The sequence below is a fragment of the Dreissena polymorpha genome, chromosome 10, assembly GCF_020536995.1.
Source record: "Dreissena polymorpha isolate Duluth1 chromosome 10, UMN_Dpol_1.0, whole genome shotgun sequence".
In the NCBI taxonomy this organism is placed as follows: Eukaryota; Metazoa; Mollusca; class Bivalvia; order Myida; family Dreissenidae; genus Dreissena; species Dreissena polymorpha.
The window spans coordinates 86,012,396-86,026,548 of NC_068364.1; the positions used below are offsets into that span (position 1 = coordinate 86,012,396).

Genomic DNA, 14,153 nt, shown 5'->3' on the forward strand with positions numbered 1-14,153 from the left:
TTTTTTTTATACACATTTTATGTAAATTAATAAATATTTGAAAAAATCGTATAATCTCGCTTTAAAAATTCGTCATCTTTCACGGCTTCCTTTCATGTCATACGGTTGCTTATTTGATTCATTAATTAGTCGACGTTCCTAAGGCGTGAAAAACCTGTATTAAAGAGTTGCGGCATCGATATTTTGAAATTTAATGACGACAGCCGTCAAAGTTACGTTCTAGAAATTGACTTACACACACATAATTTAAATCGGTTTCTAATTTGATTCTTTAATAAGACGACTTTCCTATGTAAGGAGTGAAAACTGTTTTAATTAGTTGCGGCATCGATATTATGAAATTCAATGACGGCCAAGGTACTTCTCAGAAATGGAGTCACACAAATAATTTAATTGTCGTTCAGACAATGGATAAATATATGGTTTCATACAGGCAATTTATCAGTTCACTGAAAATGGTTGTCTTTAACTTAGACAATATCCATAGGAAAGGCTATACGTACAGAGCCGTACGGCAAACCTATTGTCTACCCGTACGGGGCCGTGCGGCTAGCCTCTTGTCTAGCCGTACGACTAGCCACTGTAAAATGTATAGTTATTTCATTTTCATTTTACAAATGTCTTTAAAAATATATTTAAATTTTCTCTATCATGGAAGTGTCATTTATTCATACAACACATGACAAATTATAACAACAATATATGTTAAAATTATCTGACCCTTGTCAGACGTTTTATTATGAAACTAATAAATGATATGCATGATTGTCAGATTGTGAAATGCTCAATTCAAGTATTATATAAGAGATAAATGGTGACGGACCCATGACAAACAAATAATTGGAGATAGTAGTAACAATCCATCATAAGTTGCAGTACGAACTAAATGATTATCATGAAAATAAAAACTGATTTAACAAGCAAATTCGTTGAATTGATATCCCCCGCCATTATACTTCTGGATACAAGTTATGGCTCTGGACACACAAAAAAAGCATTTTTTTCAAATACAAAGGGTCATAACTCCGCTATTAATCAAGGATGTACAATGCCATTTGGCGTGCATCATCCTCTTATCCATATATATATACTCGTACCAAGTTTCAATGAAATCTGCTAAAGCACTTCCAAGATATGGTTCCGGACACAAAAGTGCCGGACGGACAGACGGAAAGACGGACAATGCCAAATTAATATCCCTCCGCTGTTGGCGGGGGATCACAAAAATTAAGCAAAATTAATTACATACACAACAAGATGCGTTTGTGAAACCCAATGCCCCGTATATAACGTTTGACCTTGAAGGATGACCTTGACCCTTCACCACTCAAAATGTGCAGCTCCATGAGATACACATGCATGTCAAATATAAAATTGCTAGCTTCAATATTGCAGAAGTAACATAACATGAGCAATTTTGACCCATATATTTGACCTTGAAGGATGACCTTGACCTTTCACCACTCAAAATGTGCAGCTCTATGAGATACATATGCATGCCAAATATCAAGTTGCTATCTTCAATAGTGCAAACGTATTCATAAAATAAGCGATTTGGGCCACATATATTTAACCTCTGACCTTGAAGGATGACTTTGACCTTTCAACACTCAAAATTTGCAGCTCCATGAGATACACATGCATGCCAAATTTCAAGTTGCTATCTTCAATATTGCAAAAGTATTAATAAAATAAGCGATTTGGGCCACATATATTTGACCTCTGACCTTGAAGGATGACCTTGACCTTTCACCACTCAAAATGTGCAGCTCAATGAGATACACATGCTTGGCAAATATCAAGTTGCTATCTTCAATATTGCAAAAGAATTCATAAAATGAGCGATTTTGGCCACATATATTTGACCTCTGACCTTGAAGGATGACCTTGACCTTTCACCAATGATAATGTGCAGCTTCAGGAGATGCATTTGCATGCCAAATATCAAGTTGCTACTTTCAATATTGCAAAATGTTAAAGTTGGCATAAACAGACCAACCAACCAATCAACAGACCGACAGAGCAAAAACAACATGTCCCCCACTACTATAGTGGGGGACATAAAAATAGACTGATCCTACAAGCAAACCCCATATTTACACAGAACAATGTCTGAATTGACATAAATTTGGACAAAAAACATGCATTTTCCTGGATTTGAAGCACAGACCTTTTGATTGCAAACAACAGTCTTACTTACTAAGACATTTCTGAAAATTACACGTTGCCAGCAAAGTACATTTTTAAATCAGATATGCAATGTCATGTCCTTACCAAATTGTACTAGAGCTGTTTTCACTTCGAGTTTGCAAACAGCCTTAAAATATAAACTAAACACTAGAAAAGAATCTTTAACAAGGGCTGTTTGTAAAACAAGCATGCCCCCCATATGGGCTGTCCGTTGTAGTGGCAGCCATTGTGTGAATACGTTTTTTGTCACTGTGACCTTGACCTTTGACCTAGTGACCTGAAAATCAATAGGGGTCATCTGTGAGTCACGATCAATGTACCTATGAAGTGTCATGATCCTAGGCAAAAGCGTTCTTGAGTTATCATCCGAAAATCATTTTACTATTTCGGGTCACCGTGACCTTGACCTTGTGACCTCAAAATCAATAAGGGTCATCTGTGAGTCATGATCAATCTACCTGTGAAGTTTCATGATCCTAGGCATATGCGTTCTTGAGTTATCATCTGAAAACCATTTTACTATTTCGGGTCACCGTGACCTTGACCTTTGACCTAGTGACCTCAAAATCAATAGGGGTCATCTGCAAGTCATGATCAATCTAGCCATGAAGTTTCATGATCCTAGGCGTATGAATTTTTGAGTTATCATCCGGAAACCATTTTACTATTTTGGGTCACCGTGACCTTGACCTTTGACCTCAAAATCAATAGGGGTCATCTGCGAGTCATGATCAATGTACCTATGGAGTTTCATGATCCTAGGCCCAAGCGTTCTTGAGTTATCGTCTGACAACCACCTGGTGGACGGACCGACAAACTGACATACCGACAGACCGACCGACATGAGCAAAGCAATATACCCCCTCTTCTTCGAAGGGGGGCATAATGAGATAAAAGTGCACTTACAAAATCAAAGTCTTTCATTTTGAAAACCAATAGACAGAATTATAACATATAAAAAGTATACAATCTTCAGTACACTGATCAACAAATTAAAACATTTTAAATCATACAATTTGCATAAAATTCAAAGCTTGATATCTCAAAAACTTATCCACAATATTGAAAGATATTAAGAATCTTACAATCTGCATCATAACTAAAGCTCAATATCTTATAAAACTGATTGACTAAACTGCAACATTTTACAAATTATTTAATCTACAAAAAATGAAAAACTTCATATTTCAAAATTCAACCGACAGCATTGACACATATTTAGAATCATACAAAGTTAAAGCTTCAAATGTCAACTTGAAATGAGTCCAAAGTACACGGACTTTAGTGAAACACTGGTAAGGGACTAAAAAGGCAGTTAACAACAAGAGCTGTGTTCGTAAAACACAATCCCCCTTACTGCGCCGCTTTGAAGCCATATATTCGACCTATGACATTGAATTATGACCTTGACCTTTCACCACTCAAAATGTGCAGCTCCATGAGATACACATGCTTGCCAAATATGAAGTTGCTATCTTCAATATTGCAAAAGTATTCATAAAATGAGCGATTTTGGCCACATATATTTGACCTCTGACCTTGACCTTTCAGAAAATTAAAATGTGCAGCTCTATGAGATACATATGCATGCCAAATATCAAGTTGCTATCTTCAATATTGCAAAAGTTATTGCAAATGTTAAAGTTGGCGTAAACAGATCAACCAACCAACCAACAGACAGGACAAAAACAATATGTCCCCCACTACTATAGTGAGGGACATAAAAATAGACTGAACCTTCAAGCAAACCCCAAATTTACATAGAACAATGTCTGAATCGCCATAAATTTGGACAAAAAACATGCATTACCCTGTATTTGAAGCACAGACCTTTTGATTGCAAACAACAGTCTTACTAAGACATTTCAGAAAATTACACGTTGCCAGCAAAGTACATTTTAAAATCAGATATGCAATGTCATGTCCTTACCAAATTGTAATAGAACTGTTTTCACTTCGAGTTTGCAAACAGCCTTAAAATATAAACTAAACACTAGAAAAGAATCTTTCAGGAGATAAAAGTGCACTTACAAAATCAAAGTCTTTCATTTTGAAAACCAATAGACAGAATTAAAACATAAAAATTATGCAATCTTCATTACACTGATCAACACCATTAAAACATTTTAAAATCATACAATTTGCATAAAACTCAAAGCTTGATATCTCAAAAACTTATCCACAATATTGAAAGATATTAAGAATCTTACAATCTGCATCATAACTAAAGCTCAATATCTTATAAAACTGATTGACTAAACTGCAACATTTTACAAATTATTTAATCTACAAAAAATGTAAAACTTCATATTTCAAAATTCAACTGACAGCATTGACACATATTTAGAATCATACAAAGTTAAAGCTTCAAATGTCAACGTGAAAAACACATCCAAGATATCATTTAAACTAATATACTGACAAAGTTTCAAGAAGATTCATAAGTCCATATAAGGAAAAATGCCCCGCCCACTGGTGGCCATGTTTTTCTTAGCAACTGGAACCAATTTCAAACTTGTCCAAATATCATTGGGACAAATCTTCTGACAAAGTGTCATGATGATCGTACAATAAATATGGCTTCTAGAGTTTAACAGGGTTTTACTTTAGCCATATAAGGAAAAATACCACGCCCCCTTAGTGGCCATGTTTTTCCACCAACTAGAACCATTTTTGAACTCATCCAAGATATCATTAGGACAAATCATCTGACCAAGTTTCATAATAATCGGAAAATAAATGTGGCCTACAGAGTGTTTACAATGTTTTAGTAAAGCATGATACATAACCATATTAGGAAAAATGCCCCGCCCCCTGGTGGCCATGTTTTTTAAGCAAACGAAACTATTTTTGAACTAATCCAAGATATCATTAGGACAAATCTTCTGACCAAGTTTCATGAAGATAAGAAAATAAATGTGGCCTATAGAGTGTTAACAAAGTTTTACTATAGCCATATAAGGTAAAATGCCCCACCCCCTGGCGGACATGTTTTTCAACCAACCAGCATCATTTTTTAACTTGTCTACGATATTTTTTGGGATGAATATTCTGACCAAGTTTCATGAAGATCGGAAAATAAATGTGGCCTCAAGAGTGTTAACAAGATTTTACTATAGCCATATATAGCCATATAAGGAAAAATGCCCCGCCCTTTGGCAGCCATGTTTTTCAAGCAAACGTAACCATTTTCAGCTCGTCTAAGATATCATTGAGACCAAACTTCTGACCAAATTTCATGAAGAATGGACAATAAATGTGGCCTCTAGAGTGTTAGCAATGTTTAACTAAAGACATAAGGAAAACTCCCCCGCCCCTTGGCGGCCATGTTTTTTCACTGATCTGGACCATTTTCAAACTCGTCCAAAATATAAATAAAACCAATGTTTTGACCAAGTTTCATGATGATTAGGCAAACATTTTGACTTCTAAAGTGTTCACAAGGTTTCTCTATAGCCATATAAGGAAAACTGCCCCGCCCCTGGCGGCCATGTTTTTCAACGGACCGGAACCAATTTTTAACTAAACCAAAATATCATTTAGACAAACATTTTGACAAAGTTACATGAAGATTGGACTTCTACAGTGTTCACAAGTTTTTTTGTTGTTTTTTTGACCTAGTGACCTAATTTTTGACCCAGCATGACCCAGTTTCGAACTCAGTCGAGGTATCAATGTGACAAATGTTCTGCAAAATTTCATGAAGATCAGACAATAAATGTGGCATCTAGAGTGTTCACAAGGCAAAATGTTGACGACATACAACGCACAACGGACAAAAGGCAATCACAAAAGCTCACCATGAGCATGTTGCACTCAGGTGAGCTCAAAAGTTATGGCCAATTTTAAAGTTTTCAGACGGACGGACAGAAGCAATATATTTAACATTTAACCTTGAAGGATTACCTTGACCTTCACTTTTCACCACTCAATATGTGCAGCTTCACAAGATGCACATGCATGCCAACTGGAGCTTTGTCACAGACGTGACATATACCCCCACATAACGCATTGACACAGACTATTTTGTATGCTGTCTTCACAAAACAAGATAATACAATTTATGGCGATTTTTTAAGAATCATTATGCCATTATCATTTATAGCCATTTTTACCTTTGAACTCTTGAATTGTTTCACATGACAAGCCTTCCAATGACTTTGAACAAAATTGATGTACAGAGTCATTTTAAAATCTTACAATGAATGACATATTTATGACCCAGACAAGATAATTTATTGCCATTTTTGACCTTTGAACTAAAACTACAACTTTGAGTTTGAAGATATCGACGTAATTCTTTCGCGCGACACACTGTCAAATGATAGTGAACAAAAGAGCCAACGATTTTAAAATCGCACAATAAACAACATAGTTATTGCCCAGACAAGCTCAATTATGGCCATTTTTTACCTTTAAACTCAAATTGTGCCCTTGTTCTTGGAAATATCGACGTAATTCTTTCGCCCGACACACTGTTCAATGATGGTGAACAAATGTGCCAAATGATTTTAAAATCTCACAATAAAAAACAAAGCTATGGCCCGGACAAGCATTTGACCTTTGAACTCCCAAGTGTGACCTTGACCTTTGAGATATTGACGTAATTTCTTTTAACGCGACACACCGTTCCATGATGGTGAACAAATGTACTGAGTCATTTAAAAATGTAACGATAAATAACATAGCTATGGTCCGTACAAACTTACAGTTTAAAACATACTAAGTGACCCCATGACCTAGTTTTTGACCTGGCATGACCCATATTCAAACTTGATCTAGACATTATCTACATACAACTACTGACCAAGTTTGGTGAAGATCGGATGAAATATCGGGACAGACCGACAAACGTGACTCCTATATAGCCCCCATTACCAATTGTAATAGGGGTATAAATATCAAGTTGCTATGTTCAATATTGAAAAAGTTATGGCCATATAAGTTTTCGGCCAGATGGACAGACTGACTGACTGACGGACAGTTCAACTGCTATATGCCACCCTACCAGGGGCATAAACATATTCCACAGTTCAACAATTCTTTTTCCATTTTTGTTTTTCCATAATAATGTTATGGACCCTTGCCCTTATTTGGGCCACTGTTCTTCCGGTAAGTATTTTTAGGGACCCCATTATTTTTGAGCCAGATGGCATTTTTTTTTCTCTTAATTCATCTCTAAAAAAGTTCATGAAACATATGTTCTCTTCGCTGGCCCACTTTCGTTTCATTCCTTTCTTGTCCCTGTCCCTAAAACAAGAATAGATATAAAAAATAAAATAGCAATGAGTATCATGTCAGTGTTTTTTTCAGTTTTGGGGAAAAGGGGTCGGGTCCCCTGAGAGGGGGATAATTCACGTGTAAAAGGGGAAATTTCAATGCTAAGCAAGTAACATACAAAATCAAGTTGTAACACCATAATTCACCATACACAGAGAGAAAAACATTATTCCAACTTTTTTTGTCATCAACATGTTATGTTTATGTTCAAAGATCAACATTTTTTGGCTTTTCTGTGAATTATTTAAACGAGGTATTGATTAAAATTGAACTACACTTCCAAGAGGGGAAATTTTCAAATATTTTTGGGAAAAATATACACTCTAAGCAGCAAACTCATTTGTTCAGTGACTGTAAGCCCTTTATTTTGTTGACTTTTCTACTGAATTGATCCTTGCACACAAAGTATCAACATAAGTCAGTGTTCTGCCGTGGATGCGCCCTTGTGTTATTGTCGCAAAAAACAAATATTTGTCCCCACCCGTTTTCTGTATATGGGTCCGCGGGCGCACATGAATTAGAAATAAAAACTAATCGATTCAATTTGTAAGTCGGTAAAGTAATCGAGTGAATGTGTAACCAGAACAAACTATTTCATTGGACATGACGTCATTTCGCAGCCAATGGTTAATTTATTTAATATTAACACTCTATTTCATTGGTAAGTTGAGATTATAACAACCAATCAGATATCAAGGAAATTTCCGAACCTATCAAAATGGCTTAAAGTGACAGGCCAAAGAAAACAAAATCCATTTTTTTTTTTTCCTCCGGCAAGTAAAATTAGAAAATATGACAATAATATTAACAACCCAACAGAGTCTTCCCAAGTCCCAACATCGTTTAGCAATTACGAAAAAAGTCTGCCCCTAAACGTACATTCCAAGAAAATTGGCTTCAAAAATGTCCTTGGTCACTGTTTGACAACAACAAAATGACATGCAGATTGTGCATAAAGCAAAAAAGAAAACGCCTTTACTATCGGTATTTCTAATTATCGAACAAGTACTTTGACATGCGGAGTCCAATGACCATAAATTTTTTCAAAGTTTTGTAAATATGTTGACAACTGTTTGACAGTGTTAAAAAGTTTTTTGAATGTTCCAGTTTTAATAACAATGTTACAACCTGACTGTAAGAAGTTTAAGCACGTTTAAAAGTTCAAGTTAAAGGTTATTAGTTTCCACACATTTAATTCTGCTACAAAAATATTTCTGTGTCCCCATATTTTTTCTTTTTGTCCCCACTTTTGTAATCCTAAAGGGTCCCCAACAGTAAAATTTCACAGCAGAACACTGCAAGTGATACAATGATTGAATATTGTAGAGCAAGGTTTTCCTGATAAAAATGCACAAAACCTGAACATGTTAGGAGGTAAAATGAACTAACTGAAACTGTTTTAACACCAGTTTAAACCAATTTTTCACACATATAAGAACTGACAGTTCGCAGAACTATCATTTCTTGGAAGAACAAGTACTAAACATTAACTTTCATAGCAAACTGCCTACTTTGTACTTTACAAGGACTTTTACAAGCACATTGTTGTAACCCTGTAGATCACAGAGGAGGTCGTCTAGAGCATCACACTTGACTTGGACTACTCATTTACTTTAATACAGTCATGACATAAGACTCTGTCACATAATGATAGAAAATGCAGAGAAACCCGTCTTCAAATTTAGTTCATACCTTGAGGATTTGGCTGCCTCATTTCATCATGGGTCAGACTGGCTGGCCCTTCACTGGCAGCAGTTGACATGGACTCTGAAAGAACCAAAGTGAAACCTGTAGATTGCATATGATCAGCACAGTCAACACTGGCATGTTGTATCATGAGAGGCTCTGACTCCTGTACAGATTCTAGACTGTGGGTGTCTTCAACAGTTGCCTCAATGACTGTAAACATATAATGTCAACAGTGGGGTCTTGTATGTCTATTATCCATTGGTGGATCTTGCTGAAATCTATAGAAAACATGCATGCCCCCCATATGGGCTGTCCGTTGTAGTGGCAGCCATTGTGTGAATACGTTTTTTGTCACTGTGACCTTGACCTTTGACCTAGTGACCTGATAATCAATAGGGGTCATCTGCAAGTCACGATCAATGTACCTATGAAGTGTCATGATCCTAGGCAAAAGCGTTCTTGAGTTATCATCGGAAAATCATTTTACTATTTCGGGTCACCGTGACCTTGACCTTTTGACCTCAAAATCAATAGGGGTCATCTGCAAGTCATGATCAATGTACCTATGATGTTTCATGATCCTAGGCCCAAGCGTTCTTGAGTAATCGTATGACAACCACCTGGTGGACAGACGGACCGATCGACATGAGCAAAGCAATATACCCCCTCTTCTTCGAAGGGTGGCATAAATATATATTGGCTTGGACAACAGAAAATTGTACTAGAATATATAGTCTACAGTTGGGTCATGTCTTTATCATCAATAGATGGGCCTTTATTATATGACAACAGAAATACCATGGGTCAGACTGGCTGGCTCTTCACTTGGCTCCCTCCTATCATGGGTCAGACTGGCTGGCTCTTCACTTGGCTCCCTCCTATCATGGGTCAGACTGCCTGGCTCTTCACTGTCAGCAGTTGACATGGACTCTGAAAGAACCAAAGTGAAACCTGTAGATTGCATATGATCAGCACAGTCAACACTGGCATGTTGTATCATGAGAGGCTCCGACTCCTGTATAGATTCTAGACTGTGGGTGTCTTCAACAGTTGCCTCAATGCCTGTAAACATATAATGTCAACAGTGGGGTCTTGTATGTCTATTATCCATTGGTGGGTCTTGCTGAAATCTATAGAAAACATGCATGCCCCCCATATGGGCTGTCCGTTGTAGTGGCAGCCGTTGTGTGAATACGTTTTTTGTCACTGTGACCTTGACCTTTGACCTAGTGACCTGAAAATCAATAGGGGTCATCTGCGAGTTACGATCGATGTACTTATGAAGTGTCATGATCCTAGGCAAAAGCGTTCTTGAGTTATCATCCGAAAATCATTTTACTATTTCGGGTCACCGTGACCTTGACCTTTGACCTTGTGACCTCAAAATCAATAGGGGTCATCTGCGAGTCATGATCAATCTACCTATGAAGTTTCATGATCCTAGGCATATGCTTTCTTGAGTTATCATCCGAAAACCATTTTACTATTTCGGGTCACCGTGACCTTGACCTTTGACCTAGTGACATCAAAATCAATAGGGGTCATCTGCGAGTAATGATCAATCTACCCATGAAGTTTATGATCCTAGCCGTATGCGTTCTTGAGTTATCATCCGGAAACCATTTTACTATTTCGGGTCACCGTGACCTTGACCTTTGACCTCAAAATCTATAGGGGTCATCTGCGAGTAATGATCAATCTACCCATGAAGTTTCATGATCCTAGGCGTATGCGTTCTTGAGTTATCATCCAGAAACCATTTTACTATTTCGGGTCACTGTGACCTTGACCTTTGACCTAGTGACCTCAAAATCAATAGGGGTCATCTGCGAGTCATGATCAATCTACTGACAAATTGTACTAGAATATATAGTCTACAGTTGGGTCATGTCTTTATCATCAATAGGTGGGCCTTTATTCTATGATAACAGAAATACCATGGGTCAGACTGGCTGGCTCTTCACTTGGCTTCCTCCTATCATGGCTCAGACTGGCTGGCTCTTCACTTGGCTCCCTCCTATCATGGGTCAGACTGCCTGGCTCTTCACTGTCAGCAGTTGACATGGACTCTGAAAGAACCAAAGTGAAACCTGTAGATTGCATTCGATCAGCACAGTTAACACTGGCCTGTTGTATCATGAGAGGCTCTGACTCCTGTATAGTTGCCTCAATGCCTGTAAGCATATAATGTCAACAGTGGGGTCTTGTATGTCTATTATCCATTGGTGGGTCTTGCTGAAATCTATAGAAACAAGGGCTGTTTGTAAAACATGCATGCCCCACATATGGGCTGTCCGTTGTACTGGCAGCCATTGTGTGAATACGACTTTTGTCACTGTGACCTTGACCTTTGACCTAGTGACCTGAAAATCAATAGGGGTCATCTGCAAGTCACGATCAATGTACCTATGAAGTGTCATGATCCTAGGCAAAAGCGTTCTTGAGTTATCATTCGAAAATCATTTGACTATTTCGGGTCACTGTGACCTTGACCTTTGACCATGTGACCTCAAAATCTATAGGGTTCATCTACGAGTCATGATCAATCTACCCATGAAGTTTCATGATCCTAGGCGTATGCGTTCTTGAGTTATAATCCGGAAACCATTTTACAATATCGATCACCGTGACCTTGACCTAGTGACCTCAAAATCAATAGGGGTCATCTGCAAGTCATGATCAATGTACCTATGATGTTTCATGATCCTAGGCCCAAGCGTTCTTGAGTTATCGTATGACAACCACCTGGTGGACGGACGGACCGATCGACATGAGCAAAGCAATATACCCCCTCTTCTTCGAAGGGTGGCATAAATATATATTGGCTTGGACAACAGAAAATTGTACTAGAATATATAGTCTACAGTTGGGTCATGTCTTTATCATCAATAGGTGGGCCTTTATTATGAACGTCTCGATGAGGTACTGATGTAGAAGAAAATCAATACATACATTAGAGACCCGAACAAATTCATGAGCCACATTCTGGGTCGTAACGTAACAAGGGCCGTAACGGTAAAGATTTTAATTACATTTGTACTTAGCAGAGTTCCGAAGTACAGTCTATTACAAGATAAATCTGAGCCGATTTTAAAAAACGTATAGCAAATTTTGTAATTTAATGACGACCTGCTCCATGAAGTTTACTTTCAGTTTAGAGCCGCCGTGATCAGTAACATTTTTGTGTTTTGCATCCGATTTGAATGTTCTCCAAAAAATATAATAATAAATTCACATGTCTACTCAATAGCTATGTATTTTAAGAACACATTTCGCGAGAATTTCTCACGAAAAATGACATGTACAATGTTTAAATCAAAGTTTTAAGCTGTGATTAAAAGTTTCAAAAACACCCAATGCGCCCTTTTTAAGAGAATCTCCGTGCAAAATGCCCTTTTTTCAAGTCATGCGCCATGCCCCTCTGCCTTTCTAGATGAAACACTACAAGCTAACTCCAATATAACCCCCTAAACTTCGTTTGTGGGGGTATAATAAAATCATTCTCAAAAGTTAAATAATATCTTTTGTAGTTGTAGATTATTCGGGTATTAATCCTCTCATTTCACAAATAAACTGTTCATAACAGATGAGATGGCAAGCATAAATGCCTTAATGAACACAAAATATTTTGCATGTTGTCTTCACAAAAAAACAGCCCAAACCATGCTCAATGTTAACTAGAAATGGCGCGGCAGAGGCCGACGCGTATCCCCACGCCGAATGTTTGACCTAGGTGTGCCCCAGGGTTGGTAATGGGGCCATGCATAGCTGAGATTGACCGTATTGTCATAAGAGAAGTTCATCATCAATTAGAAGTGAATTGGTGTAGAAATGAAGAAGTTATAGTAAAAGGCAATTTTGGGTGGGTGTGACATATGTGGGCAGGGCGCCCCAGGGTTGGTAATGGGGCCATGCATAGTTGAGATTGACCGTATTGTCATAAGAGAGGTTCAGTATCAATTTGAAGTGAATCGGTGTATAAATGAAGAAATTATAGTAAAAGGCAATTTTGGGTGGGTGTGGTCTATGTGGCGGGGCGCCCCAGGGTTGGTAATGGGGCCATGCATAGTTGAGATTGACTGTATTGTCATAAGAGAAGTTCAATATCAATTTTAAGTGAATCGGTGTAGAAATGAAGAAATTATAGTAAAGGCAATTTTGGGTGGGTGTGGTCTATGTGGGCGGGGCCCCAGGGTTGGTTATGGGGCCATGCATAGTTGAGATTGACCCTAATGTCATAAGAGAAGTTCAGTATCAATTTGAAGTGAATCCGTGTAGAAATGAAAAAATTATAGTAAATGAATTTTTTGGGTGGGTGTGGCCTATGTGGGCGGGCGCCCCAGGGTTGGGATTGGGCCATGCATAGTTGAGATTGACCCTAATGTCATAACAAAAGTTCAGTATCAATTTGAAGTGAATCCGTGTAGAAATGAAAAAATTATAGTAAATGGAAATTTTTGGTGGGTGTGGCCTATGTGGGCGGGGCGCCCCAGGGTTGGGAATGGGGCCATGCATGGTTGAGATTGACCGTATTGTCATAGGTGAGGTCCAGTATCAATTTGAAGTGAATCGGTGTAGAAATAAAGAAGTAAATGTAAAATAACCTAAAAAAAATGAGTGATAATTTCTGACGCGGCCCCACCCCAACCCTATAACTTTTGACCCAGGGGTCGAGATCAAAATTCCAATAGTGCAGGGTCGCACATATGCTCATAGCTACCATGTGTGTAAATTTCAAGGTTCTAGTGCTTTTAGTGTAGGAGGAGATAGTGGCCAGGACGGACGGACAGACGGACAGACGGACGGACAGACGGACGGACGGACGGCGGAGATCACCACAATATCCCCACCTTTTTTTTCAAAAAGCGTGGGGATAAAAACGCACTAAGTGACCCCGTGACCTAGTTTTGATCCGGCATGACCCATATTCAACACTTCACTAGGATACTCAGATAAACATCTGACCGAGATCGGATGAATACAACTTGAATTAG

General features: G+C 38.0%; 1 long non-coding RNA gene across 1 annotated transcript; it reads right to left on the minus strand.

Moving 5' to 3' along the window:
- Positions 1–705: 705 nt before the first annotated feature.
- LOC127847135 (uncharacterized) lies at positions 706–7,425 on the minus strand. The gene is made up of 2 exons (XR_008033834.1): positions 1,867–7,425; positions 706–1,720 (listed from the first exon to the last, which is right to left on the minus strand). It is a non-coding gene; the product is annotated as an uncharacterized LOC127847135 (long non-coding RNA).
- Between the last annotated feature and the right edge of the window lie 6,728 nt (positions 7,426–14,153).